This window comes from Adiantum capillus-veneris, chromosome 24 (genome assembly GCF_014529385.1).
Source record: "Adiantum capillus-veneris isolate H3 chromosome 24, ASM1452938v2, whole genome shotgun sequence".
NCBI lineage: Eukaryota > Viridiplantae > Streptophyta > Polypodiopsida > Polypodiales > Pteridaceae > Adiantum > Adiantum capillus-veneris.
The window spans coordinates 96269484-96285678 of NC_140954.1; the positions used below are offsets into that span (position 1 = coordinate 96269484).

General features: G+C 47.7%; 1 protein-coding gene across 3 annotated transcripts in view; it reads left to right on the forward strand.

Annotated features, from left to right (window-relative positions):
* Window positions 1–16195, forward strand: part of LOC147426817 (RNA ligase/cyclic nucleotide phosphodiesterase family protein) — a 66277-nt gene that overhangs the window by 8980 nt on the left and 41102 nt on the right. The window contains exon 2 of one of the 3 annotated variants that reach the window (XM_086498371.1): window positions 13416–13523. The exons of the other annotated variants lie outside the window; for them this stretch is intronic. The gene's annotated coding sequence lies outside the window, so the exon portion shown is untranslated. The remainder of the gene's footprint in view (window positions 1–13415; window positions 13524–16195) is intronic. 3 annotated transcript variants of the gene reach the window in all.

The following is a 16195-nucleotide window of genomic DNA, read 5'->3' on the forward strand; positions in this document are numbered from 1 at the left end:
CCGCTCTCACCATAGAGAGTGGGGCCTTCGGAGGAGGGTCTCTGGTGTCGCATTCTCTTCTCTCTCTATCTCTTAGTCTCATGCACCTTCATTCACAGTGTTCATCACTTTGTTTGTGTCCATTGCACTCTCTCACTAAAGGAACGGAGGGCTCTCCCTTCCGTAAGTAAAAAGAATCCTTGAGCACAATTCGGAGCACTCATCTTGAGCAAAGTTCAACATTCACTTCCGCTGCACCTTACAATTGAATGATGAACATAGGACAAATATGTCTGAACTTGATGAAGAACGCCAAGTTTTTCTCCACACTCATGCCGATTGCTTTCTAGAGGGCCTACCAGGCGAGTTGCCACCAGCTCGTCCTGAGGATCATACCATTGATATGATACCTGGAAGCACACCACCGAACCGGCCACCTTACCATGTGAGCCCGAACCCAGAATGAAGAAATTATGAATTGAGTGAAAGACCTCTTGGAAAAGGGTCTTATTCAGGGGAGTACTTCACCTTATGGCTCTCGGGTGTTGTTGGTTTTGAAGAAAGACAGATCTTGGAGAATGTGCATTGATTATAGAGCTCTCAATAAAATCACCATTAATAATAGGTTTCTGATTCCGAGGATCAATGATATTTTTGACCGACTACAGGGATCCTCTTGTTTCAGTAGGATCGATTCGAAGAGGCTCCTCTCTATGGCGAGAGAGGTCTATGCTATTGATTGCACAAATCTGGTACAATGGTCTAGATGCAATGGACTTGCCGATGATGTCGACGACGATGACGATGACGACGACGACGAGGACAGGCTGAAATCTGAAAATGCTAGGACTGAAATCTGCAAAAAACGTCGACTTCTGCTGAATACTGACACTGTGTCGGCGAGGATGGTGACAACGACGACAATGCGTTGGAAACGCAGATGCTAAAATCTGCGGACAACGGGCTGAATCTGAAAACGCTGGCTGACTTGACTGTACAGCGAGGATCTGCTGCGGGTAGGTGAGATCTGCGAGGCTAGGGATTGATCTGTTGTGTCTAAGTGCTGAAAACTGAAAACGGTGATGCACTGGGGCCGATCTGACACCGGAATCTGCAAACGCTAGGCTGAGTTTGCAAATTGAAAAAACGCCAGGTGGACTCTAGCAAAAACTCAAAGGTTGATCTGCTATCTGTTGAAACGCTAGGCTGAATCTGTATCAGAAAACGCTTGGCTGATTTGTAGCCAAAAACACTATCTGCTCTGCTGTTGGCTGGAAACGCTAGGCCTCCTGCCGGTCTTGCTGAGAAGGTGCACTACAAGTTGCTGGAACTTTTGTTGCCTCTTCTGCCAGAAAGTGCTAGTGCTAGGTTTTATTTATGGTAGCTTAGCAAATTTGCCGTACCCAATTTTTCAACAAAAATCACTAATTAAATAATAAGTGAAAAATGGATAAATTGGGAAAATGGGTTTTGTGCACTGTAAAATGCTCATGATGGGTATTGACTCATGCCGATCATCATACTGTGTGCAACCAGAGGAAATGCAACTACTCGTGCCTGGACATGCACGGCCTGCACACAGGATCACAAAGGTGCCAGAACACTTCTTAAGTTGATCTGAACCCTAGACCTGAAGTAGCTTGTCCACATGCACATAGGGTTAGATGTGCACGTGACATCCCCTCCTTTTCAAAATGAGGTACTGGTACCGAATTGTATGGCGTCGGGGGAGAGCGCCAACAACGCTTGGAATCTTGCGAAGAACTCTTCGTCGGCCCACTCTGATGCGTGGGTCGTGCGATGCTAGAACTTCATGAAGGTCTGCAATGCTTGCTTCTTTGGGCGCGTCGAAAGCGACAAAGTGATTTGTGGCGGCTTTAATGCTCCAACTTCGGCTATGGTCGTGCGTCTACCTTCTTCGAGAATCTCCGAGGAGGAAAATCCTTGAAACCACCTCCAACACAAAATCATTAACATACCCAATCTATGTAGAGTGACTGGAAAAATACTATTCTTCCGAAAAGACTGCGCAAGCAATGCAGATGAACAAAGTGACGGAGTGCCAAACCGTTTACCAAACACATGCAAAAAGTGAGATCGTATCTTGACTTTTCGACCTAAACCTATCAACTGTGGCAAATCACAACGGAAATGCAGATGCTTGATGGATAATCTTTCTCGTGCTCTTTCTAAGACTGTGTCATGCCAAGGAAGAGACATGTAAAAGCGATTGACAAAAGGGACAATCGGTAAACAATGTGAATTCCTTGAATGCAAATTGTTTTTCTTTTCGAGAGTAATCCGCATACATTCGTGCTCATCTGTGAGTGAATCGTGTGCATCGTACAATACGGCATGCCTATGAAAAGGGAACACATAAAGACGGTGACGAAAATACAAGAAACGTTCACGAATGAAACACTCGAACAATGCGTGCTCACTAATCATGCGAACACACAATACTTCTTGAGTGGGTTCTTTAGACCTCAACTCGAGAGCCAAGATTGGTTCTTTGTGATTGATTGTATTTGCAATGAGGTTAGCTTCACTAGAAAAATCATCATGCAAACCATCATCCTTGTGAACAATCACATCTTTATCATGCAATAAATGTGTGTCATGCTTCGGAAAAGGAATGACTGAGAGAGTCTCCTTTTCAGCGGTCTACTATTGATTGCACAAATCTCTACAATGCAATGGACTTGCCGACGATGTCACGACGATGAGGACGACGACGAGACGGGCTGAAAACTGCTAACGCTATGGCTGAAATCTGCAAATCTTGAATCTGTTGAATTCTGACTTTGTGTCGCGATGACGACGGCGATGATGATGCACTGAAAATGCAGATGCTGAAATCTCCAAATAGCGGGCTGAATCTGCAAACTTCGGCTGATCTAACCGTGTGGCGAGGGAAGGTGAGATTTGCGAGGTTTGGGGGTTGTTCTACGGTGTCTATATACTGAAAACTGGAAACGCTGAAGCTAGGGCTGAATCTGGGAATCTGCAAAACGTTAGGCTGGCTTGTTGATCCAAAAACGCTAGGGCTGAAATTGTGTCTGCTGCAGAAAACGCCAGGAGATCTGTAAACGCTAGGCTGATCTGCAAGTGGCAAAACATTGGGGCTGATTTGCACTTGGTGAAAACACCAGGCTGATTCTGATGGCTGAAAAAGCTAGGTCTTCTTGCCGGTCTTGCTGAGAAGGTGGACTTCAGAGGCTATCTGCTTCTTCTTCTGCCAGAAAGTGCTAGAGCTGGGTTTCCTTATATACTGGCTTGGTCAAATTGCCCTACCCAGTTTCCCAACAAAGTCACTTATTAATAATAAGTGAAAAATGGCTAAAATAGAGAAAATAGGTTTGTGCACTATAAAAATGCTCCTAATGGGTTCTGATGGTAATCTGATGATCATGCTGTGTGCAACTAGAGGATATGCATCTACTCTAAGTGCCTGGACATGCACGGTTTGCGAACACTCACAAAAGTGCTAGAACACTTCTTAAGCTAGGCTAACTGAACCCTTGTTATGAAGTAGCTTGCCCACATGCACATAGGGTTAGATGTGCACATGACAAACCATCATTGAAGCATAAAGCAATCACTAATGCAAGGAAAGAAGGAATGGATTTTGTGGAAGTGTAAAACCAGATCTTCACCGTTTCAATTCCACTGCACTTGACATTGGTATCAGAGCTTTGAAAATTTTACACTAATCCGCTAAGGTTTGGAAAAAAAATTTCCTCTTGTGTTTGAGTGTGTGTTGTAGCGTTTCACCCAAGGATGAATCTCTCACTTAGGGAATGGCAAGACTTGCCATTGCGCGTAGGTCCGTGCGCCTTGAGCGTAGGAAATACAAACATTGTATACCGGGGGTTACGATAGTTGACGTGGTGTGCATGCTCGGCCACCTCGACATAAAGAAGTCCTAGCATGGATATTTGTAGTCATAATTTCTTCGACATGACAGATCGCATCATTGAAGATTTGCACAGGAAACATTAAAATGTTGATTGCGAGTATCAGGATATGTTAGCGGCCTATGACGACAAAGGAAGGCGCCATCCAGGTCAGCCTATTAGCTTTGGAGTCTTGGCATTGTTTGAAGAATCATCTCTCCCATCTGCTTGGAGAATTCCATCACTCCCGAAGAGTTATTGCATCATCACTAATCTGTACACATCTTTGGCAGCACATAGAGTCCGCACCATTTGCATCTTCTTAGCAATCGGTAGTCGTCAATCCGGAGCCAACGGGTTCCAATCCGAGGCAATCACCGCAGGAGTTCACAGGCATCATGAGCCTACATTTGCAACCACATCCGTTGCAAAGATGAGGATTTATCTAGAGCTTCCATCATACGGCAATCTAGTCGAAGCCCCAAGAGGAGCCTCTATCTTTGAGGAGTTACTTGGCAGTTTCATTAGACATCATACAGAGGACTTGCCATGGTTCGTGGGCATTCCAAAGGACATATCCATCTTCATCTCCCATTCGGCATTGCTCTTGCCAATCTTCTCGCGTAGAGGCAGCATAGGCTTGTCGGAAACCTTCGTGGACATCGGCGTTTGCATTTCTAGCCATTCGCTCTATGAGCATCCATCCGGTTTGCAGTTTGGTTCAGACAATCCGAGTTGGGGCAACAAAGGTTATTGTTGGCCGGTAACCAACAAGGACATCCTCGATCCAAGAGGCAGTCCATTGTTTGCGAGTAGATGCAACATCACCATCCTTGTGTTTTGGACATTTCCACATCACCGGGAGAGCCTCTCTCAAAAGTTGCCGCAGAGGACATCATCTAGAAGGAACTTCATTAGAGACCATCTTATGGCGTGCTTGAGTTCGGTACCCGTACCTCACCTTAAGCAGGAGGGGATGTCACGTGCACATGGCTCCGTGTGCCACGTGGACATGCTTCATCGACTTCTAGAACCAATTTTCCCTTTCTTCTTAGATAGGAGTGTCTAGAATCCTAGGAGAATTAGTACCGGCAATTTTGTGAGCCTATGCACGGGACTTGTATCATAGTAACAGGGAATGGCCGTTTTCAGGTCTCCGTTCCCCGTTCCCATTCCAAGTTCCCGTTCTGAATCCCCGTTCCGTGTTTCAAACGTGAGTACCCGTAACAGGGAATGGCATTTTGTTCCGCGTTCCCGTTCCGGTTTCCCGTTCCTGGTAACTATGACTTGTATGTCCGAACGAATCCATTAGATTAGGTTTTTCAGTTTTGGAACCCTCTTGCATAAATGGTTTGTATATGTGTCTTCACAAATGTTATTACACTACGGTGGGCATCTGGCATGATGTGCATGTAGTTCTAGGTTAGAGGAATCCAACGAGCCATTCCCCGCGTCGATCAGATTCCGGGGCGGCCAGATGTGCGACAATTTCACCCAATCTGGCCTCCCACCTTGGACCAAATTTTAATAAATTATTTTATGATTTGTTTGTTGGAAAACCTGGTGGACACTTGCCCTACCCAGGCCTAATAAAATTTTTAAGGCCTATACTTCACCTATAAAAGGAGCAAGAGAGCTCCCATTCTCAAGTCAAGTTGTAGGAGCAGATAGCGCCAGCAAGGGAGCAGACCAGCCCAACGTTTTGCTCCAAATCAGCCAGCGTTTTCTTCAGCCTTGGTGTTTTTGCAGATCCTCTCCAAATCAGCCCTAGTAGTAGATCAGCATCGGCGTTTTCAGTTTTCAGCCCATTCCGTCGCCGGAACGTGGCTTGAATCTATCTTCGCTACATTCCCGTTGCGGGCAAGTACTTCGGCAGCCCATTGAGTCTCCCCTCGGCCATTCCTTGGCCGGAATTGATTGCTCCATTGTTGTCCATCATCGGCCTTGTCGAGATCGGCGTTTTCAGCCCTTCGTCATTCTCGCATCGGGAGTGCAAATCAGTCCGCGGTGGTCATCCGTCATTCCCACATCTAGGAGGATACAAAGGTGCATCAAATCAACCCCGGAGGTGCCTCTTTTGAAGGAGTTACCGCGGCGACAATCATTCCTTGAGTCAGTAGAGTCTGCATTGAGGCATTGCATTGTATATATATTCCATTTACGCAATCTACAACAAATACCACATCGGCAACGGTGTGGGGGGCCTTTGAGAGGGTTGGTTGGGACCCCATCGGGTGTCGCTCTCTTCTCTTCTCTTCTCTTTCTCTCTCTCCACACATCTCTATTGCATTCTCTTAGGGTGAAAGTAAAAGGAACCATCATTGAAGCATAAAGCAATCACCAACGCAAGGAAAGAAGGAAAGGATTTTGTGGAAGTGTAAAACTAGATCTTCACCATTTCGAATCCGCTACGCCTGACAATCATCAAGGTCAATCTGCAAGTGAACTGTGTGTGCGCAAGTGGCGGGGCGGGGGGGAGGGATGCTTTTATAGGTTTTGGGGGGCAGCAAGAATAGGGGCCTTCAAAAAACAGGGCGCATAGATTTCTGGCCCCCTCCCCCTTAGTTTAGGGATTGCCCAACAAAAAGAAACCTTGTGTTAAAAATTGGGGTGCCAACTTTTTCTTTTTAGTTAAAAACAGCCATAAGAAGAAAGTGTTATAAAAATCATTTTTAGAGAGAGTTTCTGTTTAGAGGAAAAATTCTCTCCAGTTTTAGAGAGAGAAAATTGTGGAGAGTAGTGAGAGAATAAGAAATTCAGCTTTAGAGAGAAAATGAGTGCACGACGGGGAGGATTCTAGCTCTGACAACTAGATTGGTATGGACCACAGAGAGAGAGAGAGAGAGAGAGAGAGAGAGAGAGAGAGAGAGAGAGAGAGAGAGAGAGTATGTGACTGGTCAACGAACGCAATGATCAGTTGCGTCTATGATCTCGAACGCAAAAACCTTAATCTCAAAACCATTCACAGTGCCTATTGTGGAAGACATGGCCATACAACACATGTTATCAAAGACGACATGAGTGGCGCAAAGATGTAGATGCTGATGGGTTACTTGGGACTGGGACAACTTCTGTCCTTGTTCCCAATGCCTCCACCAAGAAATTGGTTGCGAGGGTTTTTCTTGACCCTCTTCATTTTTGCTTTACTATCCTCCTATGTCAATTCATTGGTTTGGAGGGTGGTTGGTTTCTTCTCGACGGCAACCTAAGTCTTTTTGTCAGAAAGTTTTGCTTAAGGAGGAGGTACCTCTTCTTTGCCTCTCTCCGCTTGCGTCACCTTAACCAATGAGCCATGATACACTCATCTTTGGCACTTCCTTTGCATCCGCTTCTGCGACTTGTCCAGTTTTTTGGCCATTTTCTACAAATGTAATGTTTGATAACATCAGGGCAACCCTCCACTTTTGTCATAATAATGTTGCTTTGGACGGTTTATCATTTTTGGCTTGGCGCTCATTGTGGTTTCCTAGATTTGTTACATTTTGTTTTTTTCGAGAAAAAGATCCTTCTATTAGTTAATGAAACTGCCCATAGGGCTACAACCTCCTCTACAAGAGAGGGCTACAACAATCATGATGGGAAGACTCTCCCAATGAGAAAACAACATATGTACAATGAGGCTAAATCAAGAAATGGGAGGAGGGAAAAGCCACACAGGTGGACGGTAGTGCCATCTGAGCCTACCCTGGACCATGGTGAAAAAAGGCCCAGGACGCCAAAGTCGAAGGAAAGCCTCTCTGTGCTCCCGCATGCGGTCGGAACTTCCCTGGAGTCTCTCGAACTGCCCTCTGAGAGTGTGGATCAGCTTTAGCCAAAGATACCGAACAGTCTCTGTTGGTGGTATAGGGCGAGCCTCGAAGATGCGGAAGCAGCGGGCCTGCCAGATGAACCAGAGTGTCAGGCCACTGATGAGCTCCCAACACTCCTCTCTCACTGCACCACTCCTGTGGAGTAAGCTCTGTAGCAGGCAGGAGTGTAGGCCGACCCCCCTGCATCACTATCATCCTGCTGGTGGAAGATAGCTCAAAGTGAAGTGCCGGGCCCGTGAGAGTGGACCAAAACAATTGCCCCCCAAGTGTATTGCCGAGCTGTGGAAAGGACACGAAGCCACACCTGCTGTGCCAAAGGACAGTCTCAAAGACAATGACGCCGACTCTCCACAAGATGGTCACAAGTTGCACATGTGGCCGAGAGACCACTATGTACAAGCCAGCTCCCAGCTACTGAAGCTCTGTGTGCAACCAGCCACTAGAACAAAGTGACTCGTCTCGGCTGTCTGGAGTCCCACAACCTCTCCCAAAAAGCTGCCAAGAACTTAGCTGTGAGACCCTCCTCCTGCCAATGAGGTGCTGTAACAGGGCGAGCGTCTCTCTGTGTTGCCAGTATGTGATGTCCCAGTCGTAGTGTACTGAAAGAAGGGGACACCTGGATGGTCTGCAGAGGAAAAGGGGTCCCTCCAAAGCCACTCTCCAGGATCCCACTGTACTCGTGCCAGTGGACAGCTCTCCCAAGCCCACAGTCTCCAGTGTCCAGTCTCAAGAGCTGTTGGGTCAGGATCGATGACACAAGTCCTCCCACAGATGCCTACCACTCGGATCCTCTGAAAACAACACTCTGCCACCTGCGGGGCCTCTACTGCAACTCGGTGTAAGCGTTCCTCACCCTGTATCTCAAAAAACAGGGAGGGTATAGTCTCTGAGCAAGCCCGAACTGAGATGAGAACCTCCAGTCGCGTGAAGGCTCCCATCTATCTGGGCACTGCTGAGTCGAGAGGTGTGAGCCACTCAGCTGGTACTGCCTCTGAGATGTCTTGACACATGCTCTGCACCCCTCTCATGCCCTGAAGCTGCAAGCCCTGGAGCTCCTCTGACGAGCCTGAAAACTGTAACCAGTCACCTAAAGAACGTGTTGGACCCTTTGCCATGCGACCGCAGGAAACATGAGGCCGACTACCAACCAAGTGGCCTCTCTGAGTGCTAACCATGGGGTTCCAAACAAGGGGCTGTCTCAAGCGCTCCTCCGTATAAGTAGGCTGACGCTACTCCAGGCCTCGCCATAGATGCTCTCAAGAACGGAGCAAACTCACAGCGAAGCGGTCCTCCAGTCTCCTGCTCAAGCCAACTCTGCGCATCTCTGTGAAAATCCATTTGGTCGAAGGTCGTCAAGGGCCTCCAGCCTGAGGTACCCTATCACGAAGCCACTGAAGCAAGAACTCCTTCTAGGGCTCCTCACGTAGAAGAAGTCCTCTGACGATGAACTTCCCAAGAAGGGCTCTGCTCTGTTGTGCTGGGTCTATGATCCCTAGCCCTCCCTCTTCAAACCTTGATTTAGCTTTCACCCATTATTAGTCGTCTATTCTATCTGTGCTATAATGACACAAGAGAGGGGAATGGGATACAGATGCTAGAATGCATCTGTATGCGAGTCAGACACCAGATTGGCCCCTAAATAGGCGCCCCTTTCGGTATTTCTTTATTCTTTAAAAGAGGGAATAAAAGCTGTGACTCCCTACAAGCTGCCCTGCACAATTAGGGCTGAATTTCTTCTGTTCTGGCCCGATTTCGGCAGCATAACTGTACTAGGACCCTTCAGAGTCAGTATCCCCATGCATTAGATGACCTTCCCGACGCATACGGACACTTGACAAAACCTGGCGAGAATCTGCAGCACACTGAATTCTCTGTTTTCTGCCCTGAAAATGCACCAGATCACCTGTACAGCGGTCCCCTCGCGTCCCTGAACCTCCTGGGGGTATTAGGGTCCGTTTAGGGCCAAAACCCTAAACCTGCAAAAATACACAGCAGGCTGTAATTCCCTGTTTTGGGCTCCGTTTCGCGTGCCGGTCGCATCTGTAGCAAGACCTCGAGCTCCCGCACCTGTAGGGCTACTTGCCTTTTGAATCGGACAAGATTTCGGGCGTGAAACCTCTCCGAATTCACCTGTACTTGCGGGGGATTAGCCGCTAGCTCAGGTAGATGTAGGAGGTGACCATCTCTACTCGTCCTCCTGTTGTTGTAAATGTGGCGACTCGACGAACTGCTTTGGAGGTGTGGAAGATCATGATCTTGGTCTTCCCAAGATTCACTGTGAGTTCCCTGTCTGTAGAAAGCTCATCTAAAGCTCTCAGATGGCTTTGTAGGCCCTCTGGTGACTCTTGAAATCAGTACAATGTCATCAACATATAGCATGGCTGTGGTACCTGCTAGGTCCGCTCCTGCCCCTCCCGCTCGTAGAATGTAGTCGGAGATCTCGTCGATGTAGAGTTCGAAGAGGGTTGGCGAGAGAGGGCATCCTTGCTTAACACCAATGGTGCTAGCAATAGACTCTGACATACCGTCTGGACAACGAACTCTCCTAGTCACTCTCTCATAGAGAGCATAGATGGCCCATATCATCTCTGAAGGTATCCCCAAACTCTGGACTTGTCGAAAGAGCCTCTCCCGTGGGACGGTGTCAAATCCTATGGAAATCCACAAAGCAACATTAAAGCCTCTTCTTCCATACCTTTGCCCTATAAATAAGGCAGCGTATAACGAAGATGTGGTCGATAGTAGAAAAGGTGCGCTTGAACCCTACCTGGCCAAGAGCTCGTAGGTCCTCAGCCTCCCTATAAAAACTGAGCTCAGCCTCAAGAACTGCCCCATATAGTTTGGCCATTGTATGGCCGATCATGATAGTCCTGGAATTCCCTGGGTCCGAAGCATCTCCAGACTTGAGGATCAGCACAATGGTGTGGTTGGTCCACTCCTATGGGAAGCCCTCCCCTATAGCCCGGTTGAATGCGTGCGATCAACGGGGCTATCGTGGCAGCTGCATACATGAGGTGCTCACTCTGTAAACCTGCATGGTTTGATGATCGGCAATGTCGTAGTCAGTGGATGGCCTTCTTGACCATCTCCACTGTGAAGGAGGAGGAGCTCGTGGGTCAAGGCCCGAGAGGTTGTGGAATCGGAGGCTGGTTCGGCACCTCATAGAGTTTCTCTACGTAGTGGTGCCATACCTATGGATCCTCAATGGGGGTAGTCGGTCGTGGCTCTTGGAGGGTGCGCCATGCTGTGGCACTGTCCATGCTCATGAACATGTGGCATAGCTCTAGCTCTTGTGCCTCTTCGAAAGCTCGCTGCTTTCGGCGTGTGAGTGACTTCATATGTCGTCTGGCCTCTCGATCAGTGGTCTCTCCACGAGTCCGTTGTGCATGCAACCGGTGGTAGATGTCTCTGCACTCCTCATCGTACCAGCGGTTCTGTGGCATGGTCCCTGGGGGGGGGGAGTATGGGTGGTGTGCGGGAAAGAGCTGATGGCTGATGTCTAAAGAATAGATGTGAAGTGGTGTAGATGGGTGGAGTAGGAGGAGTCCCTTCTCAACCTCTACCGAGTATAAGGTGGACTAGCTCATGTGTGAAATAAATCATGGTGTGTGGAGTGCGTATCATGGGTGTGTGGGGTGTGGCGTCGCCAGTGAAGGAGAGTGCAAGATAGGTGTGGTCGGCTCCAATTGGTATGGGTGGGGTGGTGAAACAGCTAAGTAGGTGGGTGGCCTCTCTGGGTCCCATGATGTAATCCACAGTTCTCTCTCCCCCCCCCCCGCGACTGCAACTCCATGTGGTATGCATGTCAGTCCTCCTGAAGTAGGCCATTGTGCCATCCCGTTATAAATAACGAGGCGGTGCTGAGAGCCTAATCTGAGCTAATGATGGCCGTACTCTGTGGTGCGAGGTGTCTCCTGACTCTCTCATGGTGGCCTCCTCTTGTATCGCGAATAGTGCCACCGAGTCCTCTGTGTCGTATGTCTCACACTGACTCCTGCCTGTCCTGGCGTTGAAGTCTCCCATAAGGAAGACTTCCCCTAGTGTAGAATACTCCATGATCTCATCTGACAAGCATGTAATGGGGATGATCTCTCCTCCCTCTCCCCTGATATCTCTGTGGTAGCAAATTTGGAGCTTGCGGGGGCGAAGTAGCAGAGGGCGATGTAGATAGTCCTAGCTCGTGATAGCTCAAAACGGATCCAGAGGTAACGAGCCTGTGGGTCTTGAGTAACAATCTGTATCCTGCTCCGAAGTCCGTGTCTGAAGAGTATATCCACCCCTCCTGACCCTCGTGTGGTGTGTTGCCGGGTGTTCTCTCTATGTGAGGACTCTCATTGAAAGCCCTGAATCTTTGGTAGACTCCGCTTTGGACTCTCACGTGTCTCTGTCAGAAAAATGATATCCGGTCCTCTCATCACCTCCTCAAGCCTCTCTGGATGTGTCCATAGATCCCCATTGCAATTGCAAACCACGAGGTGGATCTCCTCATGTGTCCCATAGGCCGCGAGTCCCTATGCGATGGCCTTGCCATCAATGATGACCCTACCATCTCAATATACCGCCTTCTTCCCTTCTTTACGAGCTTTCTTGACTCTAGGCATGCATGCTCGGCGGTGGTCATGTTGCATCTTTGTGAGGTCGTTGTAAAGGTAGATAGGGGGCCCTTCGAGCCCTCTCAGGATAACCCTCTTTCGGATGAAGGATGTTCGAGTCTCTTTTTTGTGGGTCTTTCCTAGCTCTCCAAGCTTTGGAGAAGGGTGGCTCCTCATCTTCTTTGTACCCAAGCTTCATGCATAGGGCTTTCCCATCACTCTCGGGGGTGGACCCCTCCTCTTCTTTGATGCAAGTCACTGTACATTGAGGCGGCGGGCTTGTCGCATCTTCTCTTCCTCAATGGTTATGTGTATGATGAACGCTTCATCTTTTTGAACCTCCGCTTTCGCCTCCCTTTTGATGTTCTTCTTGACTACTTCAACCCATCCTTCCTTGGTAGCCTCCAATTTGTCATCGATGCCGTGAGAGCTTTGGTGATCTCCTCAGGGCTTCCTTGGCTTTCGCTTTGATCTCTCCTTCGGGAGTGAGGGATGCGATAGAGGCGCGAAGGAGGTAGATTTGCTCCTTAAGCTTTTCCTTTTCTTTCTTCCATTCTTCTTTCTCCTTCTCTTTCCTACATGCTTCCTTCTCCTTTGTCAATCCTTCGACCGCTTTCTCAAGCTTGTATAGCCGATTAGTGAAGGCGTCGAGGGTATCCGTGATGTACGGCATCCTCTTATCATCCGGCTTGGTCATCTCCGGCGGCTTGGTTGTCTCCTCCTCCGAGGCGTTCTTCAGCATGTCGGCACTTTTTTGGGGGGGGGGGAGCAGCCCGCAGGACAGCAGGTCAGCAGGGCAATGCGCAGCCAGAGCTCAAGGCATTGCGTGAGCACACAGGCAGGGGGCAGGCAGCTCGCAGGTGGAGTTCAGGGCAGCGGGTGCACAGCGCGCAGGTAGGCCTCAGTCAAGCCTCAGCGCACAGGTTGCAGAGGCAGGGGGCAGGCAGAGAGAGAGAGAGAGAGAGAGAGAGAGAGAGAGAGAGAGAGAGAGAGAGAGAGAGAGAGAGAGAGAGAGAGAGAGAGAGAGAGAGCCTTGAGCCTCTTCTATGTCGTCTCCAAGTGATCAAGTGTGATGAAGTGTTTCAGTTCTTTCTAGTTGTTTAAAGTCTGTTCCACTGATTTTTCTCATTGGCATGTAGTGCCAGCCAGTGACAGTTTGGCGAGATTTTGAAGGCTGATTTGCATCAGTTTGATATCATCGCTCACTCGGCACCTCTCTTGCATGATTGAGGTCAAGTTTTGCTGAGGTGGGAACTTCGACAGTTGCTTGCTTTACTTGGCACCTATTTGTTTGCGCATTGTTTGCTATTCGAGCAGCGTTTAAAGAAACGCCACTAGAGGTGCCTGTTTAGGTGCATATCTGTCTTAGAGAAGAACTTACAGTATTCAGCCAATGAACGATTACAAAGGCCCTCTGCCCTTCTGTAAATGCCTGGACTATGTATACAGCTGGACACGATGGCCTCTTTTTCAAACTTACTGGTTGCTACAAAAAAGCAACTTCTGAAGTCGCTTATTCTGACATTTAGTGAGGTTTTTACAAAGCAGCCCACATGGGGAACTTCTAAAAACAGTGTGTCCAATTCTCTTAACCACCTTGCGTCGAGTTTTTTGGCGCTTCAGTATCAGACCATCATATCAGATCAAATCAGATGACCAGACCAGACTTTTGTCGCTATTTGAGGAAAAGAAATTACCTTAAAACTTTTCTTTTCATTACGATGCTTTGTTATTAGCCTGAAGGTGCCTATGCAGGGGAAATTTTGTAGGATCTGGGGGACTGGTAGGTAAAGTTACAACCCCTAGTCAACTTTGATACCTGAGTAACATGGTTATGAATTAAGTTTTGGGACTGGCATTATGGTTTAACTCTGGTTTGGGTGTTGGGCTGAGTGGCAGGTGGTTTTAGAATTGACACAGATTTTTGTACATGTGCATTGGTCTTCTAGAACACAGCTTGACAGACACCTCTGAGTTCTGATTACTTAACTGGCGTTAAGTGCCTTCAGCAGGGATATGCTCCTCATAAGATGACTGTGATTGTCTAGACATGGTCTAGACAGGGTTATGGTTTAGACAGAGGCTAAACTAATAGCTGATAATGTTGAAGTATGGGAACTATGGATCCCTTGGTGGTGTAACTGTAGTCTCTCTATTTATGGAGGGCAGGTGCTGGCTTACTCTTTGGGGCTCATCACTTGTGAAGTTCTATTGCTTTGCTGGCTGCGTTAGATGGTTATACTTCTCATAGCATATGTGATTGCTAAAGCAATAGCTGCCTTAGATGGTTATACTTCTCATAGCATATGTGATTGCTGGAGCGCACACGCGCGTGCACGCGCACACAATTTTTTTTTGATAAATCTCTTAGATTAATTTACAAGTGGGAAACCTCAAGACAAGGAAAATCCACCAGAAAGATCATATACAAACAGAGGAACACGCAAGTGTTTCCCTGGGAAAAGGGTCTAGAAACAGTCGAAGAAAATCCTATAGGCATCAAGGGAGATGTCTCCAGCCTCATAAGCATAGTGTAACGATTGTCCAAGCGACAACTTGAAGTAGTGGAAAGGATCAGCAAGGGAACTATGGAACATTTGTAAGTTATGATGATGCCATAGAGCCCACAAAACCCAAAATCTGACCCAACTGAAAAAGGCCTCAAACCGAGAATGTTGAGGCTGGGCACTCCAAAAAGCCAGAACTGTCTATGAAAGGTGGCTGAGGAGAATCGAAGTTGTAGTGCAGCTGAGACCCGGTGATAAAATGTACGAGAGTGACGACACTGCCAGAGCAAGTGTAGCACTGATTCGTCAAAAGCATTGCATCGAGGACATGAAGATGTCGTGATATGCCGTACATGCAGGAAATGACCAACTGGTAGAGCACCAACCAAACATCGCCATAGGAAAATGCATTCCTTCAAAGGCAAACGATTCTCCCAGGTACAAAACAAAGTGCCCTTCCACCACAAATGAGAATTGTGTATGGACCATAACTGGTTGCCATGCTGCACTATCAAGGCATCAGATTGTAAGAATGCATAAATCGAGGCAGCCGATATGCAAGCAAAACTAGTAGTGGAGAGGCGCCAATCAAACAAACGGGAATCCATTGTGCATGGAGTTATTGGGGTCAAATCAACAAGCATATGCTGAATCTTCTGCCAAACATGACGATGAGGACCAAAACCAAGGTGGTGAGCTGCATCATGAAAGGAGATAACATGCCCATCAGAATCAACCACCTAATCAACCTGACACAATCCTTTTTTAGAGAGAAAATACGCTTGACGAGGAGCACGCTGAACGAGAGTGGATGAGAATACCCTACTCCAATGGATACTCTCCGAGAAGTTTCCAGAAAGGGACTGACGACCGTGCCATGATAAATGCACAGTAACAGCCCTCCAATCAGCTATAAGGGAGGAAGCAAATGGGCAACCTGGTATATAGCCTTCAAGCTTGCCGAATATAACCTCCCAATACGATGGATGCCAGTGACCAAAAGCAGGTGTAACAATATAAGCACATAGATAGGAAAACATGAGAGTCCAAAGGTTGCTGCTGGGCGATCAAAACTGGTAACAACATAGCTTTCCTCGTGTCTCCACAAATCCAAAATATTCAGCCCTTCAAGGTGCTTAGGAGTACATATCTTATTCATAGAGAGAAGCCTCAGGCCCCTGCGTTTAGAGGAAGTGTGCCAGAATTGCTCCATAATGCGTGACATGAGGCACTCCAATCTTTGTTGTGGCCAAGATAAAAGGGGCAGATAAAACTGCACATAGGCTATCATAATACATTGAACAATTCTAAGAGGCACATGCAAGGGTCAGGTAGGTAGTTTCAAATAATGTAATTTGGACTTGCGACGTTGCCACACCCAATCAATTTTGTGCTTAGCAGATACATTCCAT